Below are 16,767 nucleotides of genomic sequence, written 5' to 3' on the forward strand. Positions count from 1 at the left end.
ATATATTTCCTTAAACTACTCAAATGTGGCTTTAGCAGCAGGGCCGGCTCTCCCTATACGCGAATTAAGCGGCTGCTTAGGGCCCCGCTGCCACTAGGGGGCCCCCGAATTGACTGTGTCTGAAGGTCTGACCCACCAGCCCGATCTCACGAGGATTCGTGAAACTGTCACGTAAGTTTTAGTTTCGGTTTCGTGCGCACCAACACGATTTCGTCATGTTTTTCGTGCCGCTCACCACGAAATGCGCACCAATGTATTTTAAACGGCGGACTTTTCGTGCCACCCAGAACGTATTTCAAACGAATGTGTGTATTATATCGCCGCAAACGCGATCACACAAGCAGTATACGCCGATGGACAGCTTAGATCGTCATGAATCCGCTGGTATAAACCACTTTCAGCTGTGATTACCACAGCGGGTTTCGTTGTGAGCAACACGAAAAACATTTCGTGGTGAGCGGCACGAAAAACATGACGAAATCGTGTTGGTGCGCACGAAAAAGAAACAAAAAATTTACGTAACAGTTTCACGAATCCCCGTGAGACCGTGTTGGACCCACAGACTGCCATCTAACATTACTTGCTTCGGACTAACCTGGCAACCACCCAACACGTGTTGTAAGTTCAGTGTCGCTGATTGGGCAGCAGCCGCAGCCCCAGACATGTGTCTTGTAATTTACAACAGCTAAACCCGTTATTAGCATCCAGTAACGTGTTTTCCCGAGCTGTCTTTGAATGCACCATGAGCGCATGCTAATGCAGGTGTTCCACAGGAGACGTGCTGCTGTGCTGAGCAGTGCTGAACGTGCGTCTGGAGCATAGACTGTATATATAATGGACGTAGCATCTGGCTCCAGAATTGAAGCCAACCCGGAAGTGTCAAAAACTTGCAATATCACGCCGTCCGCTAGGGTTGGCTCCAAAAAGCTTTTTCTCCATAGACCCCAATTCATTTTTGGAAAAAATAAAATTTGATAGACTGATTTTCTACAGCTCAGGATTTTTTTCCTGTTAGTTTTCATGGTCAAAATGAGAGATCAGGTGGCCGATCTTAAAATAAATCAATACTGAATTTTAAATAAATCGTTAAAGTTGGCGGAGCCAGGGGGCGTGGCTATACTTGATAGACAGCAACAGAAGCCTCTGCGGTAAAACGTGGGTGGGATAAGAGAGTTCTCAGCCAATCCTGCCCCTAGTTGCTCTCCGGTCCAGCCTGTTTGATGACGCTTTTTACGTCACTGGCTCCAAAAAATCCAAAACGGCGACCAGGAAGTAGCAAAATCCGGGCTTCATTTTCTCGCCGTTGAAACCAACGGGTGACGTCACGGTTAGTTTATGGCTGGTCTGGAGTAATGTTTAGCAAACCAACCAGAGCCAGCAAGAAGCAAAAAACTTTACACAGTTCTTTCCAAACAAACCGCGTAAGTTGTGTGACCTTGTTGGATGCAAACAATGTTAGACTTGTTAGCTAAATGATGACAAGGTAAAACGTGGCAATATATCAATATGTTAAGCTAGTTAATAATAATTCAAATGTGGTTGCCTCTGTTACATTACTGCTAATTAGTTTATTCTTGGAATAAACCCAGTCCTCTTTCATTTCTGGGCAGAAGATGTGCTCACAATTGCTCTCCATGTATTTAAGTCTTTTGGTCCCAAAAGAGGAGAGTCAGGGAGGAGAAAAAAGAATAGGCTATCTATGGTATAAATTTACAACTGTTTTTTACTCCTTCTCTTTCAAATTCTATCTCAGAATTTTGATTTTCAGATTTTTTAATGATTATTTCCATAACAAAGAGCAGAGTCAGGCAGGAGATGGACCAGAGGCCAGCAGTAATGTTGACCATGCAGGGTCTGCAGAGGTGAAAAAAATATATGTGGCTGAGAAAAAAATATGTATCTATGGGTTAAAGTGATTTTGAGGTTAAATTCTACTGCAATTTTTACTCTTCCTAATGCTATTTCAGAATTTTACTTACCACATTTTTTATGTTTATTGCCATAACAGAAAGAGCAGAGTCAGGGAGGAGATGGATCAGAGGCCAGCAGCAGGGACAAGGATGTAGGGTCTTTACAGGTAAGGAGAGATTATAACTTCCTGAAAATAAGATATCTATTGCAAGGAGAAACCAGGCAGCACTGATCATTTCATGTTCAGTGTTTGGCACCTTTGGCTACTCGTCCAGTAGATGTTCAAGGGACATTGTTGTCAACTTAACTAGAGTTTGGCCACTAAAACTTTAGATTTTATAGTTTAAAGTTTTATACTTTGTAGTTTAAAGAACTAGCCTAGTTGGTCCCCTGGTATTGTACTGTGGCTGTTAGGGATTATGTGGTTCTTTAGCCACTAAGGACGGTGCAATTAAATGTAAGAGAATGATAAATCGCTCTGAAAAATTTGTCCCCCTCACTTCTGAGATGGTGGTTACGCCCATGCCTGTCTTTATTCCAATAAAACATAAATCATCATGGTAACATATCAATTTAAACTGGCTTATTAGAAAACTATACGGGAAAAATACAGGAAAGAAAAAATAAACCAGCAGTCAGTTGGTGACTCCATGCTTCGTGCGTATGTTAGGCTACTGTGACACCACGGCACCGTTTCAAACTTGATCGATTACACTGGTCTGGAGAAGCCACAGCACTAGAGATGGCATCATGGCTTCAAAAAGGAAGTTCAGAAGTGGGCTGAATATTTGCTGTCAATCATGTGCATGTGTGTTTTAACCCAATTACAAGCTGTGCACATGATTTGGTAGTTGCCCTGTGCATGTTTTGGGGCCACAAAAAAAATCTTGCTTAGGGCCACCAAAGTCCTAGGGCCAGCCCTGTTTAGCAGTATGCTTGGAGTCATTGTCCTGCAGCACTCTTCCATAAAGCCCAGCTCTATGAAGTGTCCGGCTTATTGTGGTCCTATGGACAGATACTCCAGTCTCCAGAACTCTGCAGCTCCTCCAGGGTTATCTTTGGTTTCTGTGCTATGCTGTGCTAGATTGCACACAGGTGGTATTAATTTCACTGATTATGTGACTTCTGAAGGTACTTGGTTGCACCTGAGCTTTTTTTTTTGCTTCATAATGAAGAGTGTGAATACATGTGCAAGAAAAAAAATGAAAACCATTTTTTCTTTGTGTATATATATATATATATATATATATATAATGGATTAGATTTATATAGCGCTTTTCAAGGCACTCAAAGCGCTTCACAATGGACCCATTATTCATTCACTCACACATTCTCACTCTGGTGGTGGTAAGCTACATTTGTAGCCACAGCTGCCCTGGGGCAGACTGACGGAAGCGTGGCTGCCAGTCCGTGCCTACTGCCCCTCCGACCACCACCAACATTCACACGCATTCATACACCAGTGTGAGAGCAGCACTGGAGGCAAGGCGGGTAAAGTGTCTTGCCCAAGGACACAACAGCACATGACTAGGACAGAGTGGGAATTGAACCGCCAACCCTTCATTGGACGACCCGCTCTACCACCTGAGTCACAACATCAAATAAAATTCAGATGAAAAAAATCATTTCAATTCGAGGTTGAAATTTAACAAAATAGATAAAAAGCCAAGGGGAGCGAATACCTTTGCAAGACACTATCTAGGAATCGCAAACTTGGGCACTGCTGTTATCTGTCCGCTTACTATCAATGTATGGGTTTTATCCCACTGTCAAATTTCCATATAAATTCCATGTAAAGATAAGAGATAAGATCAAATAATCCTTTATTACTCCCCATGTCCGGGGAAATTTCCCATGTTAGAGCAGCACACATCTTACAGTAAAGCAACAATAGCAACAATAAACAACAATATAATGATAATCATAATAACAATCACAATATGTCCAGGAGTGTAGGATGGGAAAGGTGGCTTACGGAATGATGTGAAGTACGAGAGAACTGTGCAGATTATGTGGTAAGGGATTGTGTGACAGAGTCCAGTTTTGTGTAAACATCAGCCAGTGATGCTGATGTTGTTAAGCCTTATAGCAGATGGAATAAATGACTTGCGATAGCGTTCCGTCTTGTAGGTTAGGTGTCTCTGTCTACTGCTGAAATTGCTACTTTGAGACTTCACAGTGTCATGCAGTGGGTGAGAGGGGTTGTCCCTGATGGATGTGAGCTTTGCCAACATCCTCCTCTCACCCACCTCCTCTATGGAGTCCAGGGAACAGTCCAGCACAGAACTGGCCCTCCTGACCAGTCTGTTCAGTCTCTTTCTGTCCCTTTCAGTGCTCCCTGCTCCCCAGCAGACCACTGCATAGAAAACAGCAGACGCTACCACAGAGTCATAAAATGTCCGGAGCAGAGTCCTGCACACTCCAAAGGACCTCAGTCTCCTCAGCAGGTGGAGACGACTTTGGCCCTTCTTGTACAGGACCTCTGTGTTGTGTGACCAGTCCAGTTTGTTGTTGAGGTGAACACCCAGGTATTTGTATAAGTCCACTATCTCAATGTCCTGACCCTGGATGTTCACCAGTGCAGTCTGAGGTGCCCTCCTCCTGCGGAAGTCGATGGTCATCTCTTTCGTCTTACTGGCGTTGAGCTGCAGATGGTTTCGCTCACACCAGTCGACAAAGTCAGAGATGACTCTCCTGAACTCCATCTCGTCCCCATCAGACACACACCCAACAATGGCTGTATCATCAGAGAATTTCTGGAGGTGACAGCTCCCAGAGTTGTAGTGGAAGTCCGATGTGTACAGGATGAAGAGAAAGAGAGAGAGCACTGTCCCCTGTGGGACCTCCATGCTGCTGACCACTACATCAGAAACACAGTCCTGAAGCCTTACATACTGTGGTCTGTTGGTGAGGTAGTCGATGATCCAAGCAGCCAGGTGACAGTCTATTCCCGCTCCCTCAAGCTTCACCCTGAGCAGAGAAGGCTGATTGTGTTGAAAGCACTGGAGAAGTCAAAGAACATGACCCTCACAGTGCTGCCGGTGTCCTCCAGGTGAGTCAGCGATCTGTGCAGCAGGTAGACAACTGCGTCATCCACTCCAATGTTCGGTTGGTAGGCGAACTGCAGTGGGTCCAGATTAGAGTTCACCAGGGTGCATAGATTCCTGAGGATGATCCTCTCCATCGTCTTCATCAGATGAGAAGTGAGGGCCACAGATCTGAAGTGGTTTGGCTCTCTGGGGTTCCTGGTCTTTGAGACAGGAACCAGGCAGGAAGTCTTCCACAACACAGGAACCCTCTCCTGCTCAGGCTCAGTTTGAATATGCGGAGCAGCACCTGACAGAGCTGGTCTGCACAGTCTCTGAGGAGTCTGGAGCCGATTCCATCCGGACCTGCGGCTTTCCTGGTCTTGATCTTTTCTTGCTCCCATCTCACCTGATAAGCTGTTATGGAGAGGCTGGGGGTGAAGGGGGATGACAGGAGAGAGGGTGATGGTGGTGGTGGTGGGGACTGAGACAGGGGGAGGTGGTGGGGCTGTGTGTGAAGTCCAGAGGTGGTGGGGGGTGGTGGGAGGAGGAGATGTGCTGTTGGTGGTATAGAGCTGAGGTGTGAAGAAGGAGCTGGCTGGACAGTGCTTTGATGAGAGGGGGGAGGAGTGGGAGCAGAGTCGAACCTGTTAAAGAACAGATTCAGCTCATTGGCCCACTCCCGGTCTCCTGCTGCAGCTCCCCTCTCATGGCCTCCGCTGTAACCAGAGATGGATCTCAGGTCTTTCCAGACCTCCCTTGTGTTATTATTCTTCAGGTGAGATTCCATCTTGGTCCTGTAGCTGGCCTTGTCTGCCTTGATCATCTTCTTTATCTCCTTCTGCACCCTCCTCAGCTCCTCTTTGTCCCCAGATCCAAAAACCCTTCTCTTCTCCTTCAGCAGGGTCTTCAGTTCGGTGGTCACCCAGAGTTTGCTGTTAGAGAAACACCGTACTCTCCTGGTCGGTATGATGTTCTCTGCACAGAAGTTAATGTATTCTGTAATAGTGTCTGTCAGTGTGTCGATGTCCTCCCCATGTGGGCCACACAGCACATCCCAGTCTGTGGTCTCAAAGCAGTCCTGCAGCACCTCAGAAACCTCGTCAGACCACTTCTTCACATACCTTATGGAGGGGGGTTGTTTCTTCACCCTTGGCATGTAAATGGGCTGCAGTCTCACTAGGTTGTGATCTGAGCAGCCCAGCAGGGGGAGAGGCGAGGAGCTGTATGCATCTTTGAAGTTAGCAAACAATTGGTCCATGGTTTTATTGTCTCTGGTCTGGCACATCATGTATTGTGTGAAGGTGGGGAGAGTGGCAGAGAGCGATGCATGATTGAAGTCTCCTGAGATGATAATAAGAGACTGAGGGTGAGATGTTTGCAGCTAGGACACGTCACTGTGGATGAGTTCACAAGCTGCCGCTGCATTAGCCGAGGGGGGATGTACACAGAAATCGCTATTACATGTGAAGACTCCCGGGGCAGATAGAACGGACGCAGACTGACTGCCAGTAATTCAACATTCTTAGTGCACAGCCGCTGTTTTACGCTAATGTGTCCACCAGTACACCATCTCTCATTCACATACATCGCCAGGCCCCCTCCCTTCCTCTTACCACTCTCCTTCACGTCTCAGTCCGCTCTGACGAGATGAAAGCCATCCAGAGTTAGGATTGAGTCAGGAGTCCGTTCGTTCAGCCATGTCTCGGTAAACATCAATAGGCTGCTCTCTCTATACTCCCTCTGCTCCCTGTTCAGCCCCGCCAACTCATCCATCTTATTTGGGAGAGACCTCACATTTCCCATTATAACGGATGGAATGGACAGCTTGTAGCGTCTCCTCTTCTCCCGGTGCTTCGCTCCTGCCCTGCATCCTCTCGTTCTTCTCCAGAGCTCCGCTGGGATGTCGTTCACTCTGTCCCACCGCGACTGCTTGGCTGCCTGGCTCAGCTGGTCCTGACTGTAAACAATGGCGCCGTGTTTGAACGGGTCACCAGCTACGAAACTTAAGAGTTCCCAAAAAAAGAGCAAAAAAAGTAGGGGAAGCACCATCTGTATATCCATTGCTGCGCTGTACAAATGCGATGCACCCACTAGAAAAACAGAATAAAAGGAAAGAGAAAAAACTACAAGAAATATCTAAAAACACCCAGAGTTAACAGGAGCTGCTGTAACTGGCTGTCGCTGGCACAGCGCCATTTGCTTGTATATGTACTTGTACTATCAGATGCACAAAGTGTGTTAAGCAGAGAAACTCAGTAGTGTGTACTCTTTATAACAGTACTGGAACATCTCCATGGACTTTTCTCAGTATTATTTACTGTGTAAAGATCATTTTTAAAAGCATGCTAAGGGACAGCTTTCAGGTCTTTTAAATAGCTTTTTTTTGTCTGTGAACTTTATTTGCAATAGGTTGCCTGATATTGTCTAAACACTTCTAACAATGCCAGTGAAGCACGAAAGCCTGAAATGCGGAAACATGAGCTTCAAAAACGGCCAAACTCTAACTGTTGTTAACTCATCTCAAAACAAACTTGATCCTCAACTGCCACTCATAAAGCATGTGCTGAACTTCAGCTTCATTATTTTTTCATTTCAGGAACATTAACCACTCAGTGTACACTACACTGGTCACTGTTATGCATAAATAACTCTGTAGACAGGAGGGACAGGTTCATTTGGTCCCTCCATCAATGGCACTCAAGAGCAAGAGAACTCCTTTTTCTACTTTCAGATTTATTTTGCAAAAATGATGACTAAATTAAATCATGACTTCGTGACTTGACTGCATTAATAAACAGGACTCAAAGGGGTATATTTGCATATATGCACGACTACACCTTTGATACCAGTTAGTCTAAGGGTGCTTTCACACCTGTTAGTCCGTTAGAGTGGTTCGTTTGGACCCAAAAGTTCATACAATGTTGCTATTTTCAACTGGTTCAGTTCGCATTCACACCAGTGTTTTCGCAGTTGAACCAACTAGGATGAATGTTATATCTCCCCCCAGTCGTTTGGCGGCTCTGTTCACAAAATAAGGTGTTTTAGATGACGTAGGTGAACGCTGATTGGTGCAGCATGTGAAGAGGGGAAAATCCTGGAAGAAAACAACAGGCTGTGTTTATTCCATGGATCGAGGTTTATTCGTAAGCAATGAACTATGCTCTCCTGTTTGTTCTTGTTGCCATATATTCGTATCATTGCTTTATGCAGCAAGCACAAATACTGCTGTTGTTCCAGCATGAAGCTCGCATTCGGTACAAGAACATTACACAGTCGTTTTTGGCACGGAGAAGATGCATTGCAAGACGTTATTGTTATCCCAAAATGCCCTGTGCAGGTTGCTACGGAAGCTCCCGTAGACCATAAAGTCTGCTGCGCCATCAAGCCGGTCCGAATGGAGACAGGTTTGTGTTCTCACCAAGAGCGAACCGAACTGGAGTTCACATAGAAGCGGACCGAGACCACCTCCCGAAGGTGGTCTCGGTCCGGTTCTTTAGTCTGAACCAAAAAAATCTGGTCTGCTTTCACACCAGTCCAAACGAACCGTACTTGCAGGTGTTGCGGACTCCAGTTCACTTTAAGCGGACCAAAAGGCGTATGTGTGAAAGCACTCTAATCCCCAAGTTCTTCATAAGGAGCTTCAGTAAGAAAATAGATTTGGAAAATCCATTAGTGATGCAGTCTGTGAGGAAATAGAATAACTCCCCCACCATACTATTGCAATTTTTAAAAAAAACTTAGAATACACTCCTTTTCTTTTGCTTTCTGCTGTCAAGTCTTACTGAAGCCACAATAAACATTTATGTGAGTAAGTATGTCTTAATAAAATAGATGACACTGTAACATAGACTACGCAATATTATATCTCCATGTCTGAAACGGGCTTATATTTAAAAAACAAACTGATCAGAAATGGGAAACGCAGCCAGCTGCCCCTCTAATTTCAGCCACACGCTGTTGTTTCTGCTGTCCTGACGTCACACATGCTCTGTGCATTACCAGAAGCTGATGTTCATGGTTCAAAAGGCCAGAGATAGAACTGCAGTCACTTGTTCTACAGAGATCACTTTGGTCAGTTTAACCAAACCCTTAACCAGCAGAACCAATGTGTCATTTGCCTCTGATTCTGCTTAGAAAGTACAGCCCAGTAAAAGTTTTTTCATGTTCAAAGACAAGGAAACCCCAATGCCCTTCCTGACAGCAAACACACCAACCCGGTCTCACAAGAATTCGTGAAACTGTCACGTAAATTAATCTATGGTTTCGTGCGCACCAACACGATTTTCTCATGTTTTTAGTGCTGCACACAACGGAATTCAAACCAATGTATTTCAAGCGGAGGATATTTCGTGCCACTCAGAACGTATTTCAAACGGATGTGCTACAACCGGAAAAACTACTGCAACGACGGGTTTGATTTTATTTTCATATCTGAATCTCAATCACACCTGAATAGAACGTTTAATTAATCAAATATTGAGAAATAGAACCAAGTGCAGTGTTTTACATTTTCACTTAACACAGCAGGGGCTGACAACAGGTAGGGACAGTTTGGCTCGTAAGGAAGAAAGCAGTGACAAGCTTAGATTCTTGCAGTCAGTCTACTAAGTTCCGGTGTAGATTTTGGGAGGAAAGGAAAAGGGACAGCACAATCTATCTAACAATAGATATCGTCAGTAACTACACAAATATGTTAAGAGCTCAGATAACGACACAATGTAACAATTAAATACAATAACATATAGGCCACCGCCATCTGGTTTAGCCCGTGGATGCTTCCTGAGCAACCACCACAACAACGGTGGAAGCGTCCTTAGCAACGACCACAGCAACGGTAGAAAACGTAACAATGTAGCAATTCCATTCTGAGACGTGAAAGATTCATCGTCATAACAAACCAAAGATCATACACAAGAACTGAACGAATATTGTGAAATTAAAATGTATATTTTTTTTGGCGTCGCTGTAATGCCTGAGGCTCAGGTAGAAAGACAGGGGGATCTTGTTGTGGTGTGTTGGAAATCAGCCTATCCTACAATTAAACAAACCAACAAAATATGTGTAAGGCTGTTTCCGCCCAGTTCTTTTGATGGAGTAGTCAGGAGACTTCTTCTTAAAATCAAAAGTATTTATTACAGCAAAACTGAATGTGCGATACAGAGCTCTGGGCCTGAATCCTCTGTCCCTAACCAACAACAAGTGTTCAGTCAGTTCGGATGGAATCAGACTGCTACCTGTTCCTGACCCAGTCTTCTTATACTCTAACAGCGTGGATAGCTATCTATCAAGGCTGGCCGCCCCTTCCGATGCTGCGTTGTTCCGCTGTTCTCTGTCACAGCTGATGTTTTGTCATTATCGCTCACGTAGGAATGACTTCTCCGCTGCAAAGCAAGATTAGAGACTGCACATACAACTCGCTCATGTTCTTTACTGATTATGGCTTACGTCAAAAACTATCTGTACCTTTATTATCAAAAACTGTCTGTACTTTGATTATCAATCACTTTATGTCTTGATCATCCTTGGTTTCAATCACATGAGTAATAAGTAAAATAAAGCTGGACTTATCTTCTTTGTTTCATTACAGTCACACCGTGGTAATGATGCTCTTCACCTTCCTATTCCTCAGAACCAATACAACTCTTTAATATGCACACTTAGCAAATTATAAAACACACCATTTCCCACAGGTGTTCCGAACCAGGAAGGGAATAAAGTTTTTAGATCGCTGTGCGCTGACTGGTGTATGGATGAGCTCAGCAAATGATTGCGGTAAAAGCACACTCAAAAAAATAATTCATTGGATTAACATGATTTTATCTTGGTACCTAAATTCCATCTAAACAAATCAAATACAACCAGCTTGCCTTGACCATGTAATTTGAACTCAACAATCATTAGTCTAATCTACATTATTTAAACATGTTGAAACAACAAAATCCCATCTTGCTGTATGAACCTTTTCAGATCTTGTTCTTTCTACAAATGTCAGTGTTGTTGAATGAACAAACATAAGCTCTGTTTGTCACACTAATATCAATCTTACTGGTTCAATTAGATTTGTGTTCATTGTTCGTACTAGTATGTATTAATTAACCAGCATTACAAAATAAAAGACTGAAAAAATTAATTCACATTTTATTCAAACATTTGTGTTTAACATTTATTTAACATACAACACAGTGCCAAATCCACCGTTGAAACATTCTAGTTGACCAAATTCTAAACTACAACAAAAAGAAATGCCATTAAAGACATAAATCTCATCCTTTGGTCCCTAAATAAAAACAACTGGAAAATAAGATATGTGCAGAATAGAAAATAATATATATATATATATATATATATATTTCAAATCTTGTAAAATTTACACAAGGCAGGCATGGCAAAGAAAAAAACATTTGTGACTGTTATGTGAATAAACTGTACAATACAAAATAAAATCTCTGTAAAGTCACCGACAGCACAGGAATCTATAACCATTGTAGTGGCTTCTTAAACATTTTTCAGCCAAAGGGTGAAACTTCTTTAGCAACACTTTATGTAATAAAATCAGTAGTAAAGATACAACTCTATCTGTTCCAGCAACATTTAAATATAGGAGACATTTTAACTTTGGAGACTCTCTTGTTCTCACTCCACTGAGCAAACTATAAATTGTCATAACATAACATCATAACACATCATCATAACACCTAAATTTGAACTCTCAAAAGTAAACAAAATCCTCCCTTCAGACTTATTGTAGTCTTCCTCAAGCTTATTTGCTCATAAGCTTGTTCTTGAGGAACTGTGCCTTGGAAGACAGTCTCTGCCCATCAAGATCGAGGAATATCTTTTGCAGGACTTCAAAGGTGCATTTGAGCTTTGACGGGTAGCTCAGATTCAAACAGTATGTAAGTCCAAACAACAAAGCACAAGCAATTCCAATGCTCTGCAGGTTGTTAAGAACTTCCACACCTTCAATCAGGACACCGATGTCTTCTGGGTCTTCATGTCTCAGCTCCACTCCTTCCTTCCGGATTACATAAACTCCCAGAACAGTTTGCCCCATGGACGCAGTGGCCTCTGTGTCTGTGTTCTGGGATATACAAGATGAAAGACAAAGTAAGATATTCTGAGAGCTTGCACTGAAATTTTTAATTTCCTACATTTACAATTTTTTAAGGAATATAATGGAATATGTTGAAAAGCAATGGGCCTAATGGCAGCAGCTTCTTGCAGGATTTCGTTCTGTACTCAGTGCTCAACTGAGAGGATATGCCCTCTGAACTTTGGCACACCTGCTGTGGAGTTGTAGGGAAACTCCTTTGTTTTCATCAAACTTGCTGTTTCTTAACTACAACCGCTACTGGTGCTCAATTTGCCAGTTAGGAAATTAGAAAGGTTTTATACTTTATAAATTTGTTCTACTATTTGCATTAAATGAATAACAAGAAACCATAAGTGAGTGAGTGATAAACACTGAGAACATCATGCAATAGAAATTTCTTGATGCCTGAATCGTCATCCAATAGCAAGGCTAGCCCAGATTCACAGCTCAATTCTATGCCTTTTTAGTTACGGTACTCATAATCTATTTAACTCACCTTGTATTCCTTCACAAGTTTTTCGTGGTCTTCATTCAGGTAGATGCACAAGGACTTGAGGACGCATGTTCGTCTAGTGTGTATTGTGTCATCCTGACAGAAATAAAGGAACCAATTATGATGGTATTCAGCATGTTTTTGACAGAAATGTGAAAAAAAGCTTAAAATTCGTGTTTTCCAGTGGGAAGTTTTGCAACTTTAACCCACCATTTATTTGAAAATACTTGGCTTTCAGGAGCCCAAAAGGGCAAGTAGCCAACATCTACACAAAATTTCAATAAAATCACACACAAAAAAAGAGGTAATTTTGGGTTGGGAGTGATTGTTCATTCTGACCAAAAAATTCAGTGTTACCTATGACAACTTCACCTGTGGCTATGGCTTATAAGCACAGACATAAAGATGAAGACCAACTTTACTCATCCTGAAGAAAATTGATTTAAGAGTTGTGAATGTGACCAGCTTTATTCTCTGGGCACATTCCCGACACATTATACATGGTGAATCACACTCTTAAAATTGACATAACAAAGTCATTCCTTTATAAAAATTATTTCACAAGCACAGGCCAAGCCATTTAAATACAAACCTTGGAAATGCCCATCATGACATGTTGGATCTTCCTTCCACCTGCTCCACCTTTATGTCTAAAGATCTCTATCAGACGGGGAGAGTACTGGTCAAGTGCAGCGAAGAATGTCGAAAGCAGAGGCACAGTTGATATGCGCTTGAATTCATTATCGATCTGAAAAACATCGAGGCACATGTCACTCATCCAATCAAAATGGCACAGAAATATACGGCACAAGAAGGATCAACACTGATTAAGTTATTACTGGGTCCACAAATCTAACTACACTAGCTTTAAAATCACCTAGTGTGTGTGGATGATGCTTCCTCTTTTTGTGTGTGTAAAATGTACTATGGACATTTGTCCTGAAAGAGCAACCATTAAATACACAGTTAACTGTTTCTATATTGCGCAGATGTGTTCCAATATGAACAAAAAAGTCTCTTTCTGTTGAGATGTCACTGCGATCACACAACTCACATTTAAAAGTTACTGAACTGGAAGCTGTTGATACAAGCTGATATGGATGACATTTATAGACATGGGCTTTGAGTCCAGTCCAAGTCTTGAATGAGCATGGACAACTAACATTTATGCACAGATAATGTTGGCCTCTTCCACAATGATGGTATAGTTTATAATGTTTAAGTAATTTGTACCTAGTTCTCTCTCTTGTGTCACAATGTCTGCACTGCCACATACACCTCACTGAAAGAACAAGACAAAACGGGGTAAGGAAATGGCAAAATTAATCTAACAAATGACTTAATTCACAAACTGACCATGCGATAATGCTACAACGCAGTGTTGTCATGGCAACACAATAGGTCAATATTATGTACATACTACATCTGGCCATCAATAGCTTTTGCTTTCAATGCATTTCTAATTCTATAAACTTTAAATGTGTAAATATGTGTACATGCAATACATTTTTTTGACAAAAGTATTTACTTACCATTTAAAAAACAGGGTGCATACAAATGATCATACAGAGACACAATGTCTGAAAGAAACAAACAAAATAACTGTTTTAAAATCTTCAGCATTTATAACAGGACTTATATTTCTTAGGGCAGCAGCTACAGAAACATTTCTCAGTCTCAATTCAACCATAAAGTTAAGTCATATTTGGGGAAATGTGGACACACAGAACCATGGGGTCCTCCATTTTGCCCTCCGAGCAGGCGAGATGCCGCGTTCCTACGTCACAGCGCGGAGAAGTCAAAGTTAAACAAGTCTGAACTTTGACCACGGCGAGCCTGCGGTCTCACCGATCTGCCTGCTGCGCTGAGGCTTTGCTTGGCGCAGCGGCATGCCGTTGATGCCCGGCGCAAGCAAATGAAATAAATAGGTTTCAGAGCGCGGCGTCGCTGGTGCTGTGTCCGTGGACAACCGCGCTGTATCATGCATATATAGTATCGTATGTAGTGGATAAAACGAAGCCTGGAGGCAGAGAATTATGCTTCGGCATTTTAGTAATGGAATTACTCCAGGAATTGTTTCAGCTGTAACGTTTCTATTGTAAATATCTGATATTTGTTTGGATGGGTCAGAGCAAATGAAATTGACACACAAAATAAAGCATTTTACAATTTTACAATGAACATACCTTAGGACTGACAGTTGCACCTCCAAATATCCCTCAGACCTAAATACACGCAGCTGTCTATGCCCTGGCGCCAATCCGCCTCCGCACCCCCAACACACTCGTTTCTGTCATACTAACGATTGTGTTGACGGTTTAACTTTTATATACCGTGATTTAGCACAAGGCATCTTTACATTAAACAAATACCAGAACTTCAATGCATAGTTTACCACTGTAATAAATGCACAATTAGCCGAAGCAAAGTTAAGCTAGTTAGCATGTGAAAACCGAGGGACAAAATTACTAAGCTAACGAAAACTATACAACGCGGAAATGTCCCACAAACGTCTGATAAGCGCTCGCACCTTTGTACTGGATAAATTCATGCATAAATATATAAAGTACTTACTTGTAAGAGCGAAGATAACAAAGGACTGAGCGGGAAAGGACCTGACGATTCTTCAGTTATTTCCCAGGAGACCTTGGGGCATGGAGCATGCGCAGTAGCTGACCACTGGAGTCATATTGCTTTGATTAATCTCATTCTTGTTGGACTCACATGAATCAATTTAATTGGTTTGAATTTCTTTGAAACCATGTACAACCAACAAGAACAAATCATTTAGTAAACATAAACATGATTAATTCATTTCATTTAAACATATTTCTACTTTATTAATCAAACAACTGCCCTTGTTGATTTTTTTGAGTGCACGTTCATGGAAATAAATACGGTTGTTTGCATTGACAACGAGCGATTTGTGGATCACTGAAATGCAACTTGTTAACAAGGGAGCGAAGCGCGTCAACTAATGAACAGCCAGGGAAGACATCTCAGTAACTAGCAGTAATCATCAAGAGTTACATAAATGATTTAACAACTCAAAAAATTAGACAATGCAACAATACAAAAATAAACACACCATTTGGTTGCAATTTCCAAGGAAAATTTTTATTTTTTATTTTGAGAAGCCTGCAGCAAATATAAAAGCATTACATTATAAATATGGGACGATGTAATGCAAAATATAGCGTTGGATTCGCAACGCTTTTACATTAAAAATATAATATACCCATTCAAAATGCCCTAACTCGCTTTAATCTGACCGAGGAGAAATATGACAGACGAGGAATATTTGATTAATTAAATGTTCTATTCAGGTGTGATTAAGATTCAGATATGAAAATAAAATCAAACCCGTTGTTGCAGTAGTTTTTCGGGTTGTAGCACATCCGTTTGAAATACGTTCTGAGTGGCATGAAATATCCTCCGCTTGAAATACATTGGTTTGAATTCCGTTGTGTGCAGCACGAAAAACATGAGAAAATCGTGTTGGTGTGCACGAAACCATAGATTAATTTACGTGACAGTTTCACGAATCCTTGTGAGACCGGGTTGAACACACACATTCAGGGGCACATATTTACATTCCAAATCGAAAAGTATGCGCTCTTCTTTGTGGTGGCCCTGACAAGGAGAAAATTCATTTTTTTGAAAGAGTGGAGCTGTGATGTGGAGCTGCAGTTGAAGGCTTTTAATGTTTTTGTTGATCAGATGTGGAAACAGTGGAGGTGAACACAGGTAAAGCAAAGCTGTGCAGGGCTGATACTGAAAGCTTTTGATCTCCATTAGGACTGCATAATGACACATTTCAGGTATGATTTGCTTTGACATCTCTTGCTTCGCCTCTAATCACCTGCCCACGGGCACCACCCAGCAGTAGTGCTGTCATTATTCCCCAACAAGCACCACAGCAGCAGCTCATATGCTTGAATGGTTTTCTACGGAAATAATACTCTGAGAAATGATACAAACCCACTGGCTACAAATCTGAAAATATATTTAAGGAAAAAAATCCAATAATACAGTAAAAATTTGTGTTGTGAAGATTTTAACAATGTTATTTAGAATGTTATCTAGAAATATTTGTGGGAAAAATCATTTTAGTGTTTCCAAAGCTGTGGCTGCATAAGACAGACACAAACAAATACAAATGATACTTTTTTTGTTTATTGTTTACAAGAAAAACTCACAAAACTAAATTCGGCTTAAATGACCCAATACTCAAAATTTCT

The sequence above is a fragment of the Acanthochromis polyacanthus genome, chromosome 12, assembly GCF_021347895.1.
Source record: "Acanthochromis polyacanthus isolate Apoly-LR-REF ecotype Palm Island chromosome 12, KAUST_Apoly_ChrSc, whole genome shotgun sequence".
NCBI classification, from domain to species: Eukaryota; Metazoa; Chordata; class Actinopteri; family Pomacentridae; genus Acanthochromis; species Acanthochromis polyacanthus.